The 24,259-nt window shown below is 45.1% G+C and overlaps 1 protein-coding gene and 1 long non-coding RNA gene across 2 annotated transcripts in view; one reads left to right on the top strand and one right to left on the bottom strand.

The window, feature by feature from the left end:
* The window catches only part of LOC141148689 (NXPE family member 1-like), a 32,338-nt gene extending 32,177 nt beyond the window's left edge, over nucleotides 1-161 (bottom strand). The window contains exon 1 of the mRNA XM_073636334.1: nucleotides 19-161. The gene's annotated coding sequence lies outside the window, so the exon portion shown is untranslated. The remainder of the gene's footprint in view (nucleotides 1-18) is intronic.
* Nucleotides 162-2,267: 2,106 nt separating this feature from the next.
* The window catches only part of LOC141148692 (uncharacterized), a 202,485-nt gene continuing 180,493 nt past the window's right edge, over nucleotides 2,268-24,259 (top strand). The window contains exon 1 of the long non-coding RNA XR_012245244.1: nucleotides 2,268-2,620. This is a non-coding gene — a long non-coding RNA (uncharacterized lncRNA). The remainder of the gene's footprint in view (nucleotides 2,621-24,259) is intronic.

Below are 24,259 nucleotides of genomic sequence, written 5' to 3'. Positions count from 1 at the left end.
CCCCCCCTGAACACTTACCTGAGCTCCCTCTCAGTCCAGCGATGTGCACAAGATTATCGGTTCTCAGGGACTCTCCCTCTGCACTTAAGTCTCGCATATTTCCAGACCTGATCATCTGTCCATCTGTGTGGGCCTTTCTTTACGAATTGATCAAGTCACTTAAGAAACAACAATGGTCCAATTTACCTTCAAATTTAAAAAAAAACCTAAAAAACAAATTCGGGCAATGACTAAACTCCAGAAATACACAGACCTGGTAATTAAACAATCTAATAAGGGTGGTAATATAGTACTTATGACACATCATCAATATCAGACTATGTGCCTGGATGTCCTACACAATGCAACTTGGTATACACCCATCGATCATACCCTGATACAACAATTCATTGCTGAATTTCGCAACTTGTGTATTGGAGCATTTTGAGAAGGCTTCAGGTGCCTCTGTGCGTCACTTTGGAGTAACCGGACCGCACGAGAACCAGAAGTGACACACAGAGGCACCTGTAAAGCCGCACAATTTATAGACTTGCTGTTTTTATTTTACACTGTTGTAAGTACCCACTTGGCTTTAAATAAATTTATTAGCTTATTCAGTATTACACTATGGGAGATTCTTCTTTATCCTTTGCATATATCTGCTGGAAATTAACACATCCTAAGCCACCATCCACCATACCACGGTTTAAGAGGGATATTCATTACAACACCCTGCAAAGATCTCCAGCCACACCCATCTCCATTACTGTTTACCATTTCCATGGAGGTAAGAGGCCAGTACACACTGAGTGTGTACATGGCGACTGTATTGAAAAACACATCAGAGCACTATTTGCACTTTCATTTATCATAGACTTTATCATTTTCAATAAATGAACTTTCGCATCTGTATTGCGGTAACTGTGTGATATTGGGAATTGTCAGCACACAGTCACAATTTTTAGCACAAGCATTGTTTTATTGGTATTATACATCATTATTTATTTATTTTACATATTTTGTGGTTACACTGGAATTAGGACATTAATATCTAGGACCATTATTGCATTTGCACAGCGCTTAGCGCACGCACTCTGATTGTTTTATTTAGCACTGCTTATTGTTGCTTTCAGCGATTTTACATAGCAGCATCATGCGTTTTGCACAGTTGCAACATAGTCATTCAATGTCTATGTACACTAAACATAGGGCTATTGGTTTGTTTAGCACTGTTTATTGTTGTTTTCAGTGATTTTTACACAACACCATTATGCGTTTTTGCATAGTTACAACATAAGCACTTTAGTATTCATCTACACCGAACATAGGGCAACTGTTGCTTCAGGTATTTTGCACAGCATCATTATTTATTTTTTTACATAATCGCAATTAGCGATTTTGTACACCATTTATTGTTAAATATTCCATATATATCATTATACTGCGCTGATTATTATTGACTTTATACCATTTAAGTGCATTTACACACTTTGGATCTAGCTGCAACTTATATACTCAGCGATTTTACATAGCAGCATCATGCGTTTTTGCACAGTTGCAACATAGTCATTCTATGTTTATGTACACTGAACATAGGGCTATTGGCACTTTAATATATACTATGTGTTTACATTAGTATATTAATACCCAGAATCAATATTGCATTAGCACAACACTACGTGCACATACTCAGATTGGTTTGTTCAGCACTGTTTATTGTTGTTTTTTAGCGATTTTTACAGATCATCATTATGCGGTTTTGCACAGTTACAACATAAGCACTTCATCTACATTGAGCATAGGGCTACTGTTGCTTCAGTTATTTTGCACAGCATCATTAGCAATTTGCATAATCGCAATTAGCGATTTTGCACATCATTTATCGCTTATTGTTAATATTTCATATATATCATCAAGCTGCGTTGATCATTATTTACGTTATACCATTTAAGTGCATTTATACACTTTAGATCTAGCTGCAACTTATCAGATTAGCATATATTCACTTTGATAGCACAAAGGATCTCACTTACATTCCTAATGCCACATATCTTGAGTTTACTGTCTTACATTTGGGATACAACGGACTTGCTTTGACACATCGAGGGGGTCCAGGTCCCTCCGGGCGCCCTCCTCATGGCTATAGATGTCAAGGCTCTCAACTCGAGCATCCCCCATGGGCAGGGTGTCTAGATGGCTGGTACCTTCTTGATTGAGCAGGATCGTAATACATGGCCCCTTAATCAATTCATTTTTAAACTACTGTAATTTGAGGGTGGCAGGGGGAGGTGACCGGAAGGGCGGGTGTCTGAGGAATGGCTGTATGGAGTGAGTGAGAGCAGGGAAGCTGTGTGCTCCGTCCCACCCCCGTTCTCATCGCTCTCCCCGGCCATAGAAACGGTGCCTCGGATGGCCCTGACCCCTCAATGGATGTTTGCTTCCATGAGCTCGGAGCCGTACTGACCCCCCTGCTTCTCAGCTAAGAGCTCTCCTGATCGTTTGATCTCCGGATGACCGGTGAAGGCTGAGGAATCTTTGGGAGGGATGTTATCCCTTGCACGCTGCAGCAGCTTTCACTTTCGCTTTCACTGCTGTACTCTCATGCCAGGCACGGAGTAAAAGTCGGCTGGAGCTGGAGCTGGTATAGTATAGCTTTTTATATGGTACATGGTAACCGGATTCTGGTGTAAAGAATATGTGAGAACCCCTGATTTGGAAATAACCCCAGGCAGCCCCCTGGTAGATTCTGGCAATTAGGCATCTGCGCAGTAATATAACTAAGTGTCAGCAGTCTGTCTCACATGCTGTTTGGTGGTACTAAATGTGTGAATAGAGTGAACTAATACAAGAAGCAAAATATATTTCCTCTTTCTCCTTTTTTTTTTTTTTTGTTTGTGGGTGAGTTGCTGATACAGGTGGGGGAAGACAAGCAGCGGGGGGCCCCCCTGCTACTAAGACTATATCAATCCCCCTATATTTAGGTGGGACCATTATAAACTATAAGTTGGTTAAAAAGCCCTTGGCTCCCCAGTGACTATAAGCATACCTGCGTACATACCTAACTAACCGTAGACTGCTGGCGACTGCCTTAGCGGCATTTAACCAGCGGCGCAAGACTGCGGTGAGGGAGGGAGGTTGCATTAAGTATTGCTGTAGCTGAGGCACTCTTGGAAGAGGGGAGTTAACCCACTCCGACCGCTTAAGGTATTGTAGTTTCCCCCTGTGTGAAGCTCACCCCCCGTGTCGGGGTGTGCAGGGGCGGAGAGAGCTCCCCCCCTCCACACACCCCACTTTTAAAGCAACAAGGTGGTTATCCTGCTCAGCTGGTAGATAAGGGTGGAGAGACGCTGCTAAATTCTTGCTGTTAAACTATTTGTATACCAATAGGAGTGAATGATGCAGAATCTACGCTCTTCTAAAGAGAAAAATCCGCAGCACGCCGCGGCAGCAGCAGCAAAACTGGAGCAATATGCTCATACCCCCGCTCTGACCCCCCCAAAAAAGGGGACGCAGCAAAAGAGCCAACAGGGGGGGACATCGGACAGGAAAAGCCAGAGCCAGGGCCAGCCACATTCACAGCCCCTAGGGGGTGGGTTGGCAACCCAGTCCTCCAAAATAACATGTAATAAAGGGCCAGAGCTAAGTGATCACAACACGAACGTGAACCCGGAATCAATGAACGATCCGAATCTCCCCCTGAATAGAGAACCAACTTTAATGGATGTATTTATGGCTGTAGGGGTATGTAATAGCTCGCTCAAAGATCTCTGTGAGCAGATGAAAGGTCTTAAAGCAGACCTCTCGATGGTTAGACAAGAGCTACAGAAGACGGCAGAGAGAACAACCGCCCTGGAAGAAAGGGTTAGCGGGCTAGAAGACAATGTGCACCCAATAACCAAAGAATTAAAATGGCTGAGGGAACAGGTATCTAAACAGGCCTCTAAAATGGATGAGATGGAGAATAGGAGTAGAAGAGATAATGTGAGATTGATAGGCCTACCTGAAAGGAGTGAGGGCGCCAATCCAATAGCATTTCTAGAAAAGTGGTTAGGGGAGCTAATCGGGAAAGAACTGTTCTCGGCTTCGTTCTCCATCATAAGAGCTCACAGGATCCCTCTCAGGGCACCACAAGAGGGGGGCCACCCGAGACCCCTCCTCCTGAGATTTCTTAATTACCAGGATAAAGTGACCCTGCTGCGGAAGATTAGGGAAGCAGGGGAGGTATTCTTTAATGGGGCAAAAATATCATTTTACTCCGACTTTTCTCCGGACTTGCAGAAGCGTAGAGCAGAGTTTACCCAGGTAAAATGCAGCCTACAAAAATTTAAGCTGCCCTATGCTCTCCTTTACCCAGCGAGGTTGCGGATCGCGGCCCTGGGGGAGACTCTGTTTTTCAACGCCCCTGTTGAAGTTGAGAAGTGGCTGGAAGACAACAGAGGAAAAATAATGAACCCCACGTAGAGAGCGGGGGGGCACATAACAGACCGGGGTGATGATAGGATGATATGAGAGGGCTCTGGGAGATATAGGGGTTGCAGCTTCATATTTGTTGCTTTGATCTGTCCTATTTATTTATTTATTTATTTATTTATTTTTTTTACCATTTCCCGGCACCCGTTAACGGTTTTTGTTACGAAGGACGGGACAGGATGGGTGCACACAGCTGCTTGGGGGTAGGGCGGTGTGGGGTTGTGAGCGGAAGAATTGGTGTAAAAGGGTGGTGTTGGTGTAAGAGGTAGCGGTCATGGTAAAACCCCAGGGGTTACACCTAGAGAGGTGGGTAGGGAAGGGAGGGGGGAGATGGGGTGGGAGGGTAGGGGAGATTAGGTGGGGTGGGAAGGGAAGGGGGGAGAATTTGGGAGGGAAGGGAAAAAGGGTGGGAAAATCACTCATTATAAACACCTACACCATCAGAAATCACATTGGAGGCCTTCTAGCCTCCACTTACAGATTATCGTTACACAAGCAGGCACTTTTTGTAGAATATTTTAATAAAGTAGGGTAGTGTTGATTAAATTAAGCAGGCAATTTAGAATCCACAATATGCACACACTTGGAATTAATACAGCAGCTGCTGGGAGAGTTCCTCCTTTCTCTTCATCTTTTTCTTTTCCCTTTTTCTTTTTTTTGAGTAAAGAGGCGCATAAAATTCACTTTATAAAAACAATAGGGACATATAGGGTAATACTTGGTGAGACAAGGCAGGCTCTTTAGAATCTAGATGCCAGTTGGGACCTTGAAAATAGGATCCTGGAATGTTAGGGGCCTGGGTTCTTCCCTTAAAAGGATGGCAGTGTTCTCCGTGCTGGAGAGTTCTGGGGTAGACCTGGTCTGCCTGCAGGAAACCCACCTAACTAGGGATACCAGCCAGCAGCTACAGACGAAAAAATTTCAATATCAACTTCATGCATTCCACTCCTCTTTTAGTAGGGGGGTGAGTATTTTTGTGAAAACTGGGGTAAAATTTTCCTGCAGACAGACTAGTATAGACGACCTGGGTAGATATATTTTTTTATACTGTTCTATTGACGGTGTCATGTTCGTGGTGGCTAATATATATATCCCCCCTCCCTTTAACTTGGACACACTGTTTAAATTACATAAATTTCTGTTGGATAAAAAGGAATGCCCGATAGTAGTCGTCGGGGACTTTAATGAGGTCCTAGATAGAAAACTGGATAGATTCCCGATACGACAACTCTCAGAGGAATCAGGGAAGACCCGATTAAGCCTATTTCTGGAAGAAGCAGGGTTAGTAGATTTATGGAGGGTGCGAAATCCAGGTGCGCTGCAATACACCTGCTGCTCTATGTCACACTCCACGCTTTCAAGGATAGACCTAGCCCTGGGAAATGCCAGGGCACTACAGCTGCTAGAAAAAATTGCATATTGGCCAAGAGGTATCTCAGACCATTCTCTTATGGCAGTTACACTAAATGTAGGAGAGTCTAAGTCTAGGAAGTGCTGGAGCGTGAGCCCACACTGGTTCGAAGTAATTAAGAAATCGGATGGGATTCTCCCTGCCTTAAGGGAATTTGTGGAGTTTAATCAGGGCTCGGCGGCCCCCCCTGTGCTATGGGACACCCTCAAGGCATTTCTTAGAGGGGTTCTAATACAGCAGATGGCTAAATTTAATAAAGAGGTCAGGAGTGAGGAAGAGGGTACTCTGAGGGAAGCTCTCGAGGCCGAAAATAACTTCATTAGAAACCCAACCCCGGAGCTGGAAAACACCTGGCAAGAGAAACAACAAAAGTATAAATTAGTGGTCATGCAGAAGGCGGAGACTAGGCGCCTTCTCCAGAGACAGGAATTTATGGTGGAGGGGGAAAGAGTTGGAAGAACACTGGCTATGCTTGTAAAATCAAATGCGGCTCCATCCACGGTCCTCGCTATTAGATCACAGAGTGGAGACATAACTTCAAGTACCCCAGAAATCGTACAGGCCTTCAGGGGGTATTATAAAAAACTGTACTCCTCGCAGAAAAGGGGAAAGGAGGCGCTTATGGAGGACTTTTTGGAGGGGCTAACGACTCCTACCATATCACAGGAAGAAAGCGCCATATTAGACTCCCCAATAACGGTAGCAGAACTGCAACAAGCAGTAGCGGGCATGGCAAGTCTTAAGTCACCCGGGCCCGATGGCCTTCCAAGCGAGACATATAAGCAGTATGGTGAAGTGCTGATCCCGGAATTACTAAAAACTTTGGAGGGATCACTTGAGGGGGGCCAGTTGCCTGCTTCAATGTTGGAAGCAACAATCACTGTACTACAAAAGGAAGGGAAAGACCCACTGGATGTAGCTGCTTACAGGCCAATTTCTCTACTGTGTACTGACGTAAAAATTCTTGCCAAGGTGCTAGCAGTAAGATTGAACGGAGTTATTCATAAACTGGTACACGAAGACCAGGCGGGCTTTATAGCCAATAGATCTACGAGCCTGAACATTAGAAGAGCATTTCTGAATTTACAGTCACCATCGGAAAATGTAGGCTCGAGAGCGTTAATGACCCTCGATGTATCTAAGGCTTTTGATAGTGTGGAGTGGGGCTATATATGGCGCGTATTAGAGAAATTCGGTTTTGGCACGGCTTTTATAAGGTGGATTAGAATGTTATATTCCCGCCCTAAGGCTAGACTAAAAATTAACAACGAATTTTCAGATTGGTTTGAGCTGGAGAGGGGGACTAGGCAGGGGTGTCCCCTCTCTCCTTTGCTGTTCGCATTGGCGATGGAACCCCTGGCCATTGCTATAAGGGAAAGCAGAGCGGTAACTGGCCTTCTGCGAAAATCGGGAGAAGAAAAAATCGCGCTATATGCGGATGACATCTTGTTATTTCTGGGGGACTCGAGAAACTCTCTACTGAGTGCGATGAGGATAGTGAAGGACTTCGGTAGCTTCTCTGGCTTAGAGATAAACTGGGAGAAGTCCGAATTTATGCCGATTGATCCCAACAGCGAGTCAACAACATGCAATATACCCCAGATGGTAAGGGTAGATGCCTTGAAGTACCTGGGAATAGTTCTCACGAAGGACCCAACCCAATATATCAGTACAAATCTTGTCCCTCTTTTAACAAAATTGAAACAAAAAATAGGAATTTGGAGGCGTCTCCCCCTGTCCACCGCAGGAAGATGTAGCTTAATAAAAATGGTCTGGATGCCACAATTGCTATATATCCTGCACAACTCGCCAGTCTGGATAGGCAAGAAGTGGTTTAAAAGAATTGACGCCCTCTTTAGGGAGCTGATTTGGAAGGGGAAGCAAGCCAGGATTCGACTTCGAGTGCTTCAGCTACCCACACGAGAGGGGGGTTTTGCCCTCCCACACCCCGAGCGCTACTTCTTAGCAACTCAGCTACAACAGCTGCTAGGATGTGGGATATCGAAAGGTGGCACCCCCAATGGCAAACTGCTACTGCTTAGCACTCCACACAATACCCTAGTTGAAACCCTAGAGGCGGATATGTTCCATGATAACTATCCAACTATCAAGCTGCTAACTAAACTCTGGAAAACGGTCAAGAAAATGATGGGATATGACGACCCAACAGTATACTCTCCTATTTGGAATAACCGTAACTTACAGGAAGTTCTTAAAATAGGTACTTTTGGGGAATGGGTGAATCTTGGCATCAGAAGGCTAATTCAGCTTTATAACGACACCAAGCTAAAGAGTTTCCCGGAACTAGTAGGGGAATTCAAGCTACCTCAGAGCTCTTTTTTCCTATACCTCCAGCTAGAACACGCTCTTAAAGCACAATTTAAAGCCCAGACTTTGCGCTGGGAAGAAATGCCTCTACTTCAATGCATAATGCAGGTAAACCCTACTAGAGGTCTAATTTCAAGAATTTACGACCAATTAAGTAAACCAGACAACAGCGGGGGGTTACTCCTTGGATTAAAAGCCAAATGGGAAGAGGACATAGGGGGAATGACCCAGGAACAATGGGCGAAAACCCTGGAACTGGGTGTACAGGTCTCGGTGTCCCCTTCACAGCGGCTCTCTCATCTACTTTTGTTGAATAGATCCTACTATACACCTAAAAGACTTTTTAAATTTGGGGGAAGGCCTAATGACAACTGCCCCAGATGTCAGAGGTCGGGAGACCTCATCCACATGTTGTGGAGGTGTCCCAAGCTATTTAGATACTGGGAAGAAGTGACCGGAAACCTGGGAAGTACTTTTGGCACTTTAGTAGTAAAAGAGGCCATAACCTGCATCCTGGGGTATAGAAGAGTCCTGGGGGAGAGACTGAGCACTACACTGGCCATCACGCGGGCCTTGTTTCAGGCTAGGAAGATGATAATGCTAAGATGGCAATCAAAAGATCCCCCTTCCGTGAAAGACTGGATCTCCACTATAAACGAAACTCTGAGTAGAGAAAGGGTGGAGTATATAAAGAGAGGCAACCTCCAGGAATTTGAAACCATGTGGAAGCCATGGCTAGAGAAGGTAGGTGTTCCCTAGCAAGCAAGGCGTAGGACCAGTCAAGAGAGGGGCCTTTGGGGACTACATAGGTAACTGAGATCTTTGAGATCAAGGAGTGCTATAGTAAAGTGATTTTGATACGCATATTCTCTTTCCGCTTTTTCTTTTTTTTATTGTGGTTCTCTATTCTGATTAAATAAATAATCTTGATGGTTTGCGGGTTAAATTTTGAGGGGGGGGGGGGAGGGGGGAAAAAAAAAAAAAAAAAAACTACTGTAATTTATGCTGACCAAAAATTATTTCACATACATGGACCAGATTTACTTACAAACACAGGGAGTGGCCATGGGCACCTCCTGTGCACCCTCCTATGCCAACCTCTTTCCTGTCGGCGGCCGGATTCGTTCCTGCACATCTAAGATGGCAACGGAAAGTAGCAGGGGAGCTGCTTGTGCCTATCCTTGCTCTCTACCACCCTCTACTGTTACGAGCGCACTGTCTTCCTCTATGGACCCTCCTGACGTTCCAGAACTTCGAGATCCTGCTGTGTCAGCTGTGTCAGGTGCAGTAAGTGTAGTGGGGTTTCCGTCCGCCTCTCATTTCCAAATGCCCCCTCTCCCTTCTACTGGGATTTACCCTGACCCAGACAACCTAAATATGGGTACAGGAGAGGGACTAGAGGAAGGAACTATCTTGGACTAGGAGGAGGGAGACCTGCGAGATTATCTCCATGCCTTGCCTACTCACAGAGACATGGAGGCTTTTGTGCAACGTTTGGAGCATGGTTACAGGCAACAGTGGTAAAAATAGCAGAAGTGGAGCATTCTGTAGATGCTTTAACAGACTCTATACGTTCCCAGTACCAATGCATAGATGTCCATGAGTCCCATATACACACATTTTTTCAACTGTTGGAGGATCAGGATAATCGTAATAGAAGAAACAATATTCGGATCAAGGGGTTGCCAGAGACAACAGGAGCAGAAGAACTTATGCTAATGGTTAAAAATTTTTTTACATCTTTGTTAGGGAGGCCAGAGGCAGAGGAACTGAATTTAGAGCTTGATAGAGTCCATCGGTCTCTGGGACCACGTAGTACAGATCCAACCAAGCCAAGGGACATTATTTTCGTGTGCATTTTTATAGAGAGAAAGAAGAGATGAGGAAGGCTAGAGAAAAAGGCCAAATTAATATATGGGACATATATCCATTTGTTACAGGATTTGTGTGGGTTTACACTGGAGAAGAGGAAGGCCTTAAAGCCTTTGCTTATAATGTTGCAAGATCGCAGTATTCCATATCGCTGGAACTTCCACTTCCAGTTGCAAATCAAGAAAGACGTCAGCTGGCTCAATTTACGTGACCCATCTGATATCCCTGCTATACAATCCGCTTTGGGTTTGCCAAATCTTCCATCTATTATCTGGCCCCAGACTTACACACCATTTAGGAGAGCTGAACGTCGGGGGGCTGATACAATGACTGATACAATGACCCATAGAAAGTCAGAGAGCTCTAGGAATCATCGACCAGTAGCAACAGCTACTGTGACAGTAGCAACGGTTTAAGAGGGGAAGGAGGGAGGAAGAGTTTCCTTCTTTTCTCCCCCTTTTTTTTGAGACTCAATAGAGAATCAATAGAGATTCAATACAATATAAATGTATAGAATATGCTGGTTGATGCTGGTTGATGGTGGTTGAATTTTTCTTTTGGTGTTTTTGGTATTTTTGGTATTTTTTGGGGGGGGTTTGGGTTTTGGTCTGCACTTCTTAAATGATAGGTGAGGTGTTAAAATAGTGTACCATGGGTATGCATTGTAAAGGTATAGCTAGGGGAAAAAAAAGAAAAAATGTATTATTTGTTTATTATTTGTCCAATGCCTGCAATAAGTAGAAAGTAGACTATTTATGGTCAGTTATCTACTATTTATAATAATGAATATCCAATTAAAAAAGGGGGTTTGCTTTCTCTTGTTTTTTTTTTTTTTATATATTTTTTTATATAGCAAATTAGCATATGGTGGGTATGCAGGTTAGATAAGCAAATTCACGTCTAGTAGTTGGAAGGCTCCAGCTAGAATCATACCTCATTCAAACAATTGATTTATTCGTTTGTTCTCATCTGTTCTTTTTTTTTGAATGGGGGGCCGGTTTGCGCTATCGCAATGCTGGGCGTCGCCTGGGGTATGCACTGAGTTCCGTGCGGATCCCGTGTGATGTCAATGTGATGAGACTTAGGCTATACAGACTTTTGGATCAATTTGGATCAAAATTGTGCAAGATCCTCTAGGTATACACTAGAATTGGTCATATGGGTTTACTCATGTGACTTGAATTCTGATTGAAACGGCGGTCCGCTCTGCAACATACGAGCCGATCTAGAGGTGTCAACAATTGTATTGGTGCCCATGGCGGTTCGGGTGGGACAGAGTGGGTCGCCGACGATTTTATGTGTGGCCCCTTTATTATTGTTTTTTTTTTTTTTTTTTGCTGTGGTCAATGATCCTATTGATTTGACCCATGAAACTCCCCTTCCTCAATACATACAGTATTAAAGGATACTACTCATATATTTTGACCGTCCCAGGTCCCTGCGATGAGCTATCCTCTGTGCTCACCTACTTTCCCCCCTTGTAGGTGCACCAGCCCTCTGGTAAGGTTTGGTGTTTTTTTTCTTTTTTGGAAATATTCTGTACCCTTTTGTTTGTGTGGGAGTTTCTCCCCCCTGTTTTTCCTGATTGTTATCCTTTTTGTGTTCCCTGGGTAGCCCGGGGGCCTGAGAGAGGGAGCCTCTCTCCTTTTATTATTTTTTTCCCCTCCCCCCCCTTTTTTTTTTGGGTTGGAAGATGGAAACTAATTCTTCTTCGTCAGCATCATTGAAACTCTGTACATATAATGTCAAAGGCTTCAATAATGAATCGAAAAGAGGACAGATTTTAGATAGTTTGCACAAAGCTGGGGCAGATATCATACTCCTCCAGGAGACACATTTTCATACTGGTGGCATTTCTGTGTGTTCGCGTAAACATTATTCTCAATGGTTTCATAGCACTATGTCTAGTTCTAAGGCAAGAGGGATCTCCATCGCCTTCCATAAACATTTACCGGTGCATTATTTGGAACATATAGCTGATCCTAATGGTAGATATCTCTTACTTAAATTTCAGTTGTGGGATAAACTCTTTACAATTGGTAATTTTTACATCCCGAATCATGATCAAACCATGACAATTTCTCGTTACCTTAGTCTTTTGGCAGATTTTGCAGAAGGTATTATCCTTGCGGGAGGAGAATTTAATTTAGCCTTGGAGCCTAAACTAGATACCTCTGCTCAGCGATCTAATAGCTCCCATTCTCACTTAAGAGCTCTCAAATTGTTTGAACATGAGTTAATTGATCTATGGCAGATTCTATATCCCAAAGATCGCAATTATACATACTTTTCATTAGCACATAAATCGTATAGTAGGCTAGATTATTTTCTATCAGGTCAGAAGGTTCTGGAGTGGAAGCCCTCAATGGAAATAGGGTCATTTATCTGGTCTGATCACTCACCTGTATTTTTAACAATATACCCCCCTCGGTTTCGGGGCACAAGTTGGTCTTGGCGACTTTATTTCTGATCATGAACATGATGAAACTGCGTTGCCATTAAAATGGGAAGCTCTAGAGGTGGTATTACGAGGGATATTTATTCAACATGGCTCTCGTCTTAAAAAAGAAAGGTCCATGGCCATTCAAAATACTTTGTCAAAGCTTCATTCCCTAAAAACCTTACATAAAGCTAGCCACTCTGCAGAAACATTAGCTAACATATCGTCTACCAGAGCATCTCTATTACAGCTTTTGGAAGTGTCTCATAGGTCAAATCAACAGAGATGTGCCTTGGGTAGGTATAGGTTTGGGAATAAACGTGGGAGATTGCTAGCACGTACACTGCATCCCCGTCATTCTCAGACTTTTATATCTAGTAGTAGGAAGTCATCGGGGGAATCTACTTCAGACCCACAATCTTTCTAACAAACTTTTAGGGAATGTGTTTCAGCCCTCTATAACCTGGCTCCATCATCATCTTTGGAGGATATGGGAGCCGGTACTTGCCATATTGAAGACTATGTACAAGAAACTGCTATTCCAATATTAGATGATGATAAAAGGAAATCCTTGGATTGTGTTTTTTCATACGAGGAACTATTGGGTGTAATTGCTGATATCGCACCAGGTAAGAGTCCTTGCCCAGATGGATTCACCCCAAAATTCTATAAAACTTATAAAGAATATCTATCCCCAATCATGCTCCAATTGTTTAACTCTATATCTTCTATTAATCCATTTCCGACTCTGCCAGGGACATGGCCATCCTAGTACTGGCAATGTTGCCCAGACCCTCCATAAACATAAGACAACGGGTTCCCCTAAGTGGACTTTCCCGGCACTTGCACAGAGTTAGAGAAAATATAGAAGTATAGACTAATGTACAATATAAAAGAATATATATTTATTTAATAGAGAAGTACATTTGTTAAAAACAGAGTGGATATCCTAGGTAGCATAATGGTAATACATAGTAGACATAATAAACATCAAACAGTAAACAATGATGAGGTAAACAGAGAGACTCTTTTCAAGCCCGACGCGTTTCGGGGTATTTAATATTTTTTGGGTCCTTCTTCAGGGGAAAAGTTGAAAAGAGGGGTTCATCTGAAAGAGTTTCATTGATTACTTCTGAAAAGGAGATTTTTATTAAAAAAGGGACCACGAGAAAAGGCAGGATGGAATGGTGGGCAGTTGTGGTATGGTAAGTATGGGTGCTGTTCTTAGGTGGTAAAAGCTAGATGTTGGTAAGCAGCAATCTCCACAGGGGGATGTACCAATTCACCCATCCCGCCCGACCCGGGCGCGCATAAGCCAAAGCGATATACTGTGGGGTCGAGAGAGAGTAGATTATTTGCAAGTTCGGCTAGCCACGCATCCCAGCATCCGGCATGTAGAGCACCTTGACTTCCATGGAGGATCCTGAGATGTGCATGAGCGCGTCCCATGCATCAGCGTGCATTGGCGCACGCCGGCGCGCATCAGCGCACGCGCAATACGGTGCATGCCTTGATGGCGCGCAAGTGGCATGACAGACGCTGGTGCCAGTGGCCCTATTTAAGCCAGCCTGTGACCACAGAACATTGCTGGATTATCTCCTCAGCTCCCTTGTGTACTTGACCTTGCTTCCTGATCTGTGAATACCCGTTGTGACCCGGCTTGCCTTGACCTTGCTTCCTGATCTCCTAGTTTGACCCCTGGCCTGCTTCTGGACTCTGCTTCTGCATCCTGATCTCCGGCTTGCCCTTCGGCTTGTACCTGGACCCTGCCTGTGTATGACCTTGGCTCGCCCCTGTATTTACTCTGGACTGACTTATCCGTGTATGACCCCTGGCCTGTCTCTTGGTTTCTCCATTTACCTGCACACCGCAAGTTCTGCTTTGCCAGCATTGGCCATCCCTCAATGGTCGAGCTTATCGGACTGCAAACAAGCACCTGACCATCCATGCTTCTTTGGGCACCGCGCTTCCTGTTCCCAAATTCAGGAACGCGCTGCACTTAGCCGCAAGGGGAGCCCTCTTGGCATCTCGATCTCCATACCCGCAGCTGACAGTATAATCCAGCCATGTCAGAGATCGACAGAGGCGCTTCCCCTGTAGAGGCTATGTGCCAACAGGTCTCCGCACTTTCCCAAGCAGTACAGAAGCTGCAAGGCGCCTACGTTCAATTAGAAGGTCGTCTGCTCAACATGCTGCCTCGGGAATCTCCTCTCACAGCGTTGGGTCCACCTCCTGAACCACGTGTGCCGATTCCCGAACGCTTCTCGGGGGACCGAGGAAAGTTTAGGGCCTTTAAAAATGCCTGTCTGCTATACCTAGCTTTGCAACCAAGAACTTTTTCTCTTCAGAATATTAAAGTTGGTTTCATTATATCCTTACTTTTGGCTGACCCCCAGGCTTGGGCCCATGGACTATTAGAGCAGAGAAGCCCCATTACTGACTCCGTTGATACTTTCTTCAGGGCTATGGCCCAGTTATACGACGACCCCCAACGTACAGCTACAGCTGAAAATGCTCTGCACACCCTGCAGCAGGGACAGCGTCCTGCAGAGGATTACACAGTGGACTTCCGCACATGGGCTACTGACACTTGCTGGAATCAAGCTGCTCTACGATACCAATACCGTCTGGGTTTATCTGAATCCCTCAAGGATGAGCTGGCCAGGGTTGCAATCATGGATACCCTAGAGGGCCTTATCCAGCTAACCATACAACTGGATAGGCGCCTACGTGAATGTCGCACTAAAAGATCTCAGAATCTTCAATCAAACCAAGGACTGCCTGAAACTCCCTTTTTCCTGGCTTCCAGTCCCTCCAGTTTTCCTGTATCTGAAGTCAGACCCAAACAGATTATTATGTTCCGTCCTGCTCTGTCACCTGAAGAAAGGCTCTACCGCCGACAGGCGAATTGCTGCTCTTACTGTGGAGACAAAGGCCATTTCTTGCAAGATTGCCACCTCAGGCCAAAGAGACCATCCTACCTGCCTCCTGCCCACTGTCAAGTATCAGGACTTACTTCATCTCACCCCGTTCTCCCTATCTCTTTATTAGTGGCAAAAGAAGAGATCCGGCTTTCAGCCATCATCGACTCTGGGGCCTGCAGCTGCTTCTTGGACCTAACCCTGGCCAAGAGACTTGGAATTTCCCTTGTTACCAGAAGCAGCAGTTAACAGTTCATTTGGCTGATGAATCTCTACCCAGTTCTGGACTGATTACCCATGAAACCCTGCCAATTCTTTTGACAACCAAGTCTGACCATAAGGAACTGGTACGTATTGATGTGTTGTGTTTCCGGTCATTTTGGGAGTCCCCTGGCTACGAGCACACAACCCTCACATTGACTGGCTCAAGAATGAAGTTCACTTTTCATCTGCCTACTGTCAGCAGCACTGCCTTGTCCCTAGTCCTAAGGACTTCACCAGCTGCCTGTGCATACGACCAGTTTCTTGTGCCAATCCTTATGTATCCTCTGCCTATCAAGAATTCCTGGATGTGTTCGATAAGAAAGGAGCAGACTCCCTTCCGCCCCACCGTCCCTAAGACTGCCCTATTGAGTTGCTTCCAGGCTCTGAAATTCCCTTTAGCCGTATTTTCCCTTTATCAGAGACTGAACTTGAAACGTTACTATCCTATATCGATGAGAACCCGGAAAAAGGATTTATTCATCCCTCTTCATCCCCTGCCGGTGCCTGCATCTTTTTTGTCGAGAAAAAGGATAAGACGCTAAGACTACCGAGAGTTGAATAAAATCAGCATCAAAAATCGCTACCCTCTCCCCCGCATTCCGGAACTATTCCAATGTTTCCGTTCTGCCCGAGTCTTTTCCAAACTAGATTTACAAGGTGCTTACAATCTGGTATGCATTCGTGAGGGGGATGAGTGGAAAACGGCGTTCCAAACTCGCTTTGGACATTTCGAGTACCTGGTAATGCAGGTTGGACTCGTTCCACGCATTTCGTGAACAATATTTTTCGAGACCATCTTGACAACTCCCTCATTGTATATCTGGATGACATCCTTGTTTTCTCAGCCACCCTGGAGATCCATCGAGTTCACATGAAAAAGGTACTAACTATTCTAAGAACGCATGGACTGTACGTGAAAGCCGAAAAAATGCGACTTTGAAAAGGAAACTATCCACTTCTTGGGTCTGGTCATTTCCACTATAGGAGTTTCCATGGATCCCCAGAAAGTAAAAGCAATCTTGGATTGGCCTGCCCCCTCAGATAAACAGGGCATTCAACGGTTTATCTGTTTTTCAAACTTCTATAGAAGATTTATTAAGTACTTTTCTGCCATTATATCTCCCATTACCCAACTAACCCGTTTGCATTCCAGGTTCCAGTGGTCCCCAGAGGCTCAAGCAGCTTTTGACAGACTTAAAACAGTATTTGTCTCAGCACCAGTCCTTCAGCATCCTGATCCCACACTACCCTACGTACTAGAAGTCGATGCATCTGAAGTGGCCACAGGAGCTATTCTTTCTCAACGGCAAGGCCCTAAATCGTTATTACATCCTATAGCTTTTTGCTCTTGGAAAATGACGCAACCAGAGAGGAATTAGGATGCTGGAGATCGGGAGCTTTTGGCCATTAAAACAGCCTTGGAGGAATGGAGGTACTTACTTGAAGGTGCAGCACATCCCATCATGATTTTCACCGATCATAAAAACTTAGAGTACCTTAGGACTGCCAGACGTTTAAGACCGCACCAAGCGCAGTGGGCATTATTCTTTTCAAGGTTTAATTTTCATATTTCTTATCGTCCCAGATCAAAAAATGGAAAGGCGGATGCTCTGTCTCGGATGTTCCCAGATACTCCTGAAGAAACCACTCCCGGCACAATCCTGTCCTCTCAGAACTTTCTTCTTATTCAGCCTGACCTAAGAGCATCTATTGTTCAAGCCTCTCTCCAGTGTACAGAGCCAGGAAGTACAAATTTAAGTAGACATGAAGGTGTTCCTGTGGCATCAGGACAAAATTTTTGTTCCCCAGGAAGTCAGACTACAGGCTTTAAAAAGATTAAATGACCATCAGCGGGCCGGGCATTTCGGGGTCCGGAAGACTATTGATCTCACCCAACGTTACCTGTGGTGGCCTTCCCTAAGATCGGACTGCAAAAAATATGTTGATTCCTGTCTGGTGTGCCAACGTAACAAGGGTCCCAAAACTAGATCTTGGGGTCTGTTAAGACCCTTACCAGCCTTGGAAGAACATCTCTATGAACTTGTCAGGATGCACCCATCAGCAGACAGCCTCGTTTCCCTAGAAGACTTCTAAGGCACAGAAGAATGCACATTCCTGTTGCACACAGAAACCGGGCTTTGGCGCATAGATGTGCGCATGTGCGAACGCAAACAGCAGCCATAGCGCATCCTCGTGCGCGATCGGCACTTGCGCGCACCCGCGTGCACCAGCGCGCGCACTAGCGCGCACCCACGTTGGTGCCAAACAATCTATTTAAGTCCAGCCAGTACCTGGCCCGGTGCTGCTTTGTCTTCAGCTCCTGAGTATCCAGTATCCTGTGAACCTGTATCCTGATTCCTGCTGTCTACCTGGCTTGTCTTTAAACCTCTCCTTGAACTCTGCCTGTACCGACCTCAGCTTGTCCAGTGAACTACCTTCTGTTTCCTCCCTGGCACCTGCACTACTGATCTGGCTTGACCCAGCTTGTTCCTGACTACTATCCTGCCTGCACCCAGTATCCGATTTGACCTGCCGTGTATGACCCTGCTTGCCTGACTTCGCTACTTGCTGCTGTCATCTGCACCTGCTGCCACCTGCTTGTCTTCTGCTGAAGCTTTCCTGTGTCTTCTCCAGCATGATCGGAAACAGCCGCCCTGCTGCCACCAAGGACTTTCTGGCACTCGTGTGACTCTGTACTTTGGTGCCTTCTGTTTGCTCTATCAGGGGCCCTAAGTCAGAGTGGTAAGGGAGGCCTTGCTCGTCCATTCAGGCTCTTCTACCAGGTACGTGATAGTACAAAGCAGCCATGACCGAGCCTGAATGAGCAACCTCCCCGGTGGAACAGCTGTGTCATCTCCTCACTGCATTTACCCAAACAGTCAAGAGTCTGCAAGAAGGCTACAGTCAGCTTGAAGAATAGATCCATGAACTCTCTCCGACACCTGCTTTAATAATGCAGTCACCTGAACCCCGGGTTCCTATTCCAGAAAAGTTTTCAGGCGATCGTGGCAAGTTCAGGACTTTTCAGATTGCCTGTGTCCTTTACTTTTCGCTACAACCCCAGACCTTCTCTCAGGAAGCCACTAAAGTGGGGTTTGTGATCTCCCTCCTGCAGGGTGAGCCTCAGTCCTGGGCTCACTGTCTACTGGAACAGGGTAACCCCTGTCTGTCAAGCCTGACCTCTTTCTTTGCAACCATGGCTCGACTCTATGAGGACCCTCTGCAAACTGCCATGGCCGAGTCTGCTCTGCATGCGCTCCAGCAAGGCCACCGAGCCGCTGAGGACTATGTAACAGACTTTAGACGCTGGAGCGCGGATGTCGAATGGAATAGTGCTGCTCTCCATTACCAATTTTGACTAGGATTATCCAAACCCCTAAAGGATGAGCTGACTCGTGTTGGAGTACCTGAATTCTTAGAAGCACTCATTGACCTGACAATTCAAATTGACAGACGCTTGAGAGAACACAGTGCCGAGAGGCCAGCTGGACGATTCCAGCCTTTAGGGTTGATACCACAAGAACCTCATCCACCTAGCCCAGCTCAACCCGGCAGATCCTGTCCATCCCTCTCTCCAAAGGAACGCCTGTACCGCCAACAGAATCACTTGTGTCTGTACTGTGGGAAGGATGGCCATTATGTGAGATCCTGTCCTGCCATGATTCGAAGATGCCTGACTTTCTTCCCTGCCAGCCAGTCATCTCTGCCTCCCAAGTCTTCTCACCTGGCCATACAGATTTCACTACAACTGCCAGAGAGAGTTATCCAAGTACCTGCTATTATGAAATCAGGGGCTTGCAGTTGCTTCATTGATTTGACTTTTGCTCTTCAACATAAGATGCCCCTGCAGCCCAAAGCTCATGGACTCTCTATCCACCTGGCAGATGGGTCGCATATTAAATCCGGTCCTGTTACCCAAGAGACTGTTCTGTTACCTGCTACCATTTCCAGTAACCACAGAGAACTGTTACGCCTGGATGCCATAGCTTCACCTCTGTTCCCTATCATTTTGGGTATGCCATGGCTCCAGGCGAATAATCCCTGCATTCGTTGGGATACCGGAAAGATCGAGTTTTCCTCTCTCTACTGCCAGCAATATTGCTTCTTCAAGCCGTTCTGTCATCCATCTCCTCTGCTGTGTATGGACTCAGATGATGAAATTCGTTCTTCTATTCCTGTACCCTACCGAGACTTTGCCAATGTTTTCAGTAAGAAGGGAGCTGAGACTCTCCCTCCACATAGACCATACGACTGCCCCATCGAGCTCCTCCCTGGGACCGAGATACCTTTCGGGGCAATCTTTCCCTTGACTGAACCTGAACTTGCCGCCTTGAAAGACTATATTGATGACAGCCTGAGAAAGGGGTTTATCCGTCCCTCCATGTCCCCAGCCGGAGCTGGAATTTTCTTTGTTGTGAAAAAAGATCTTTCCCTTCGCCCATGTGTGGATTACTGGGACCTAAATAAAATCATGATTAAAAATCAATATCCCTTGCCTCTAGTACCAGAGCTGTTTCAGAGACTCCGTTCTGCTATCATCTTCACAAAACTAAATTTATGAGGGGCATATAACTTGGTACATATTCGTGAAGGTGACGAATGGAAGACAGACTTTCGTACCCGGTTTGGACATTTTGAATATTTAGTGATGTCCTTTGTGCTTTGTAACGCCCCAGCAACATTCCAGCACTTTATTAATGATGTCTTCCGGGACTATTTAGACCTATTTGTTATTGTGTATTTAGACAATATCTTGATTTTCTCCTCTTCTTTACAAGCTCATCGAGAACACGTCAGAAAGGCCCTGGCCCGACTCAGACAGCATGGCTTGTATGCAAAAGTAGAAAAGTGCAAGTTTGAATGCCAAAGTATCCAGTTTCTGGGCCTTATCCTCTCCACAGGCGGCATTAAGATGGAACCCCAGAAGGTCTCTGCCATCCTGGATTGGCCAGCTCCTACGGACAAGAAAGGGGTGCAACGGTTCGTAGGATTCGCAAACTTCTATAGGAAGTTTATCAAAGGGTTTTCTGCAATAATTTCTCCCATAACTCAACTGACAAGACAATACCAACGATTCCAGTGGTCTTCCGAGGCACAAACCGCATTTGAGACCCTGAAGGGTCTTTTCACAGCTGCACCTATATTACAGCATCCAGACCCTGCTCTGCCGTTCGTCCTAGAGATAGACGCCTCAGAGATGGCAGTAGGGGCAGTTTTGTCTCAACGCCAAGGGGCCAAGTCCTTACTGCACCCTGTGGCATTCTTTTTTCGCAAGTTGTCCCCAGCAGAAAGAACTACAACGTGGGAGACTGTGAGTTTCTGGCAATTAAAACTGCTCTCGAAGAGTGGAGATAACTGCTGGAAGGGGCAGCCCATCCGATCCTGATCTATACCAACCATTGGAACTTAGAGTATCTGTGAGTTGCAAAACGGTTGAAACCCCGGCAGGCCAGGTAGGCACTCTTCATTATGAGATTCGTTTTTCACAACACCTACAGGCCAGGATCTAAGAACATTAAGCCAGATGCTTTGTCTCAGATGTTTGGTATGACAGAAGAACCAGCTCCTCCAGACACCATTCTTCCTCCCGGAAGTTTCCTTTTGTTACAGGAAGATTTCTTGTGACAGATTAGGCAAGCCTCTATTGATATCCTGCCGTCCCCTGGGATGATGCTACAAGCTAAAGATGTTTTTTTTTGGCACAACAATAAAATCTTTGTGCCTGAAGGTTTGCGTGTCTCAGCCTTGGGTCTCTGCCATGACCATGCCCTTGCAGGACACTTTGGAGTCCACAAGACAACTGAACTCTTACAGCGTACCTTTTGGTGGCCTTGTTTAAAAGAAGACTGCAAGAGGTACATTAAAACCTGCCCTACCTGCGCCAGAAATAATTCTAGCAGGACAAGATCCTGGGGGTTGTTGAGACCCTTACCAGTTCTGGATAGACCCTGGCAAATGATTTCAATGGATTTTATCGTCGAACTTCCTCCTTCCGAAGGTTACTCTACCATCTTTGTAGTCATAGATCGGTTGTCCAAGATGGTGCATTTCCTATCCATGAAAAGGTACCCCATCAGCTTCTGAGACAGTGCAGGTCTTCATTAAAGAGATCGTGAGACTGCACGGACTTCCTGCCAATATCGTGTCGGACAGTTCACGTCCAGATTTTGGAGAGCCTTGTGCAAAATCTTGAAAATCGAACTGTCCTTTTCCTCAGCATACCATCCACAGACCATTGGTCAAACTGAAAGGACCAACCAAACATTAGAACAATACTTACGCTGTTTTTCTTCCTTCTCGCGGGATGACTGGGTGGCACTATTACCTCTGGCGGAGTTTGCGTACAACAATTCAGAACATTCTGCCATCAGACAATCCCCGTTCTTCGCCAACTACGGGTTCCACCCTTCATTTTTGACTACCTCTGCCCCAGAATGCCCTGTTCTGGCAGTCCAGGACACAATAAATTTTTTCAATTTCAACAATCAGTTGTTACATTAGACCATGACCAAGGCCCAGGAAGACTATAAAAGATCCTTTGACAAGAAAAAGCGGGGAGATTTGATCTTGGAACCTGGTGATCAGGTCTGAGAGAACGGGAGCAGAAACAGCAGCCGTCGCGCATCCCCGTGCGCGATCGGCACTTGCGCGCACCCACGTTGGCGCCAAACAATCTATTTAAGTCCAGCCAGTACCTGGCCCGGTGCTGCTTTGTCTTCAGCTCCTGAGTATCCAGTATCCTGTGAACCTGTATCCTGATTCCTGCTGTCTACCTGGCTTGTCTTTAAACCTCCCCTTGAACTCTGCCTGTACCGACCTCGGCTTGTTCAGTGACCTACCTTAAAAGCACCGGATCGTGCTTTTAATATCGTTCTGCTAGCAGCTTCAGTGATGTGTGTGGCGGGCCGGTTTGGGAGGATCATCACTGTGTGGCGGGCCGGTTTGGGAGGATTATTATATTGAAAATGGATATAATACCTCGGTTCCTATATCTTTTTCAAAGTATCCCTTTTTTCGCCCACTTTACAATCGGCTTTAACAAGGTTTATCTGGGGGAACAAGAGACCTAGATTACATAAGAAAATTCTATCATTACCTAAAATGAAAGGAGGAGCGGGTGCACCGGACCTATATTATTACTATGTTGCAGCAGTCCTGACCAGGCTAGTGAATTGGTTTTACCATTCTGATACTAAACAATGGGTATTAATAGAACAGTGGTTGAATCAATTTGATATTCAGGCACTTCCTTGACTGGATTTATCTACCGGAGATACTCACCGAGACTCATCCTTTACTCTACCCCCTCTAAGATCTCATCTATTGAATATTTGGCTAGGGCTTTCTTCACAAGTAGAACCTATGACACCCCTATTTTGCAATCCTCAATTTCCTCCGGCAGTGGACCAGATAAGTTTCATTGCATAGAGTAAGGAGTCTCATCCAAGAGTGAGCCAGATTCTCTGTCAGGGAACACTTCTGCCCTTACCAAAATTATTCCCTACACAGCAGTCTTCATTTACGCAATGGTTGGAATATCGGCAATTACTGTCATTTTTATCCTCTACTCCCTTAAACAAATCCTTCTATAGAGAATTAAATCAGTTTGAACTTTTTTTTTTCTGCAAGACTCTATACCAAAGCATGTTCTATCAACAATATATAAAATACTTATTATAAAAAAACATCCTGAGCTCCCGGAATATATAAGCAATTGGGTAAGTGATCTCAATGTTCAAATTGAAGCCAAAGAGTGGGAGAAGTAATTTACCCTTACACATTGTTTGTCATCAACAATTAAAGCACAAGAGACGAGCTATAAGTCCTCTCCCATTGGTATTGGAGTCCAATGTCACTACAGCGTATATACCCAGATGTATCTGATGTATGTTGGCGGTGTCACTCTGCCAAGGGTTCGCTGTTACATATCTGGTGGGAATGCCCTCAAATCCATAACTTTTGGGAAACGATTATGCAATTGTATACTACAGTTACAGGGGAGTTAGTCCCCAATATGCCTCAAATTACCTTGCTTTCTATTTTACCAGGATCATATAAAGACATTAAAAAGAGTCTTCTAAGACATTGGTTGACATCGGCGAGATCCGTCATTCCGTGGCACTGGCGGACAATACAATTTCCATCGGTAAATGAATGTGCTATAGAAATGGATTATATCGAGAGGATGGAGACCCTTAAGGTTTAATGTACACAGGACGTTTTTACAACCTCTCCTGAACGATTTAACTTGACAGATAGTAACCCACGTTTAAAATGTCTGTTTTGCCGCGTTTACATGCCGTGTTTAGCTGTGTTTGCGTTTAGAAGCGTTTGAATAAAAAATTTTTTTTTTCCAAAATAGTCAAAAATGAAAAAAAGCCTGTAAACGAAACGCGGCTAAACGCGAGTTACATCATTTAGATGTGCTTAGAAGCATTTGGCACTTGAAATGCCTCTAAACTCAGCGTCTGAACTAATTTTTTTGCTTTCCAAAAAAGGCCTCTAAACTCGTAACTGCCTAAAAACGACAAACGTACCTGTGTACATGTACACATAAGATAACATTGGCTGAGT

Source organism: Aquarana catesbeiana, linkage group LG06, assembly GCF_042186555.1.
Source record: "Aquarana catesbeiana isolate 2022-GZ linkage group LG06, ASM4218655v1, whole genome shotgun sequence".
In the NCBI taxonomy this organism is placed as follows: Eukaryota; Metazoa; Chordata; class Amphibia; order Anura; family Ranidae; genus Aquarana; species Aquarana catesbeiana.
The sequence above is the reverse complement of the archived record's forward strand: the minus strand, read 5'-3'. Positions and strand labels throughout refer to the sequence as shown.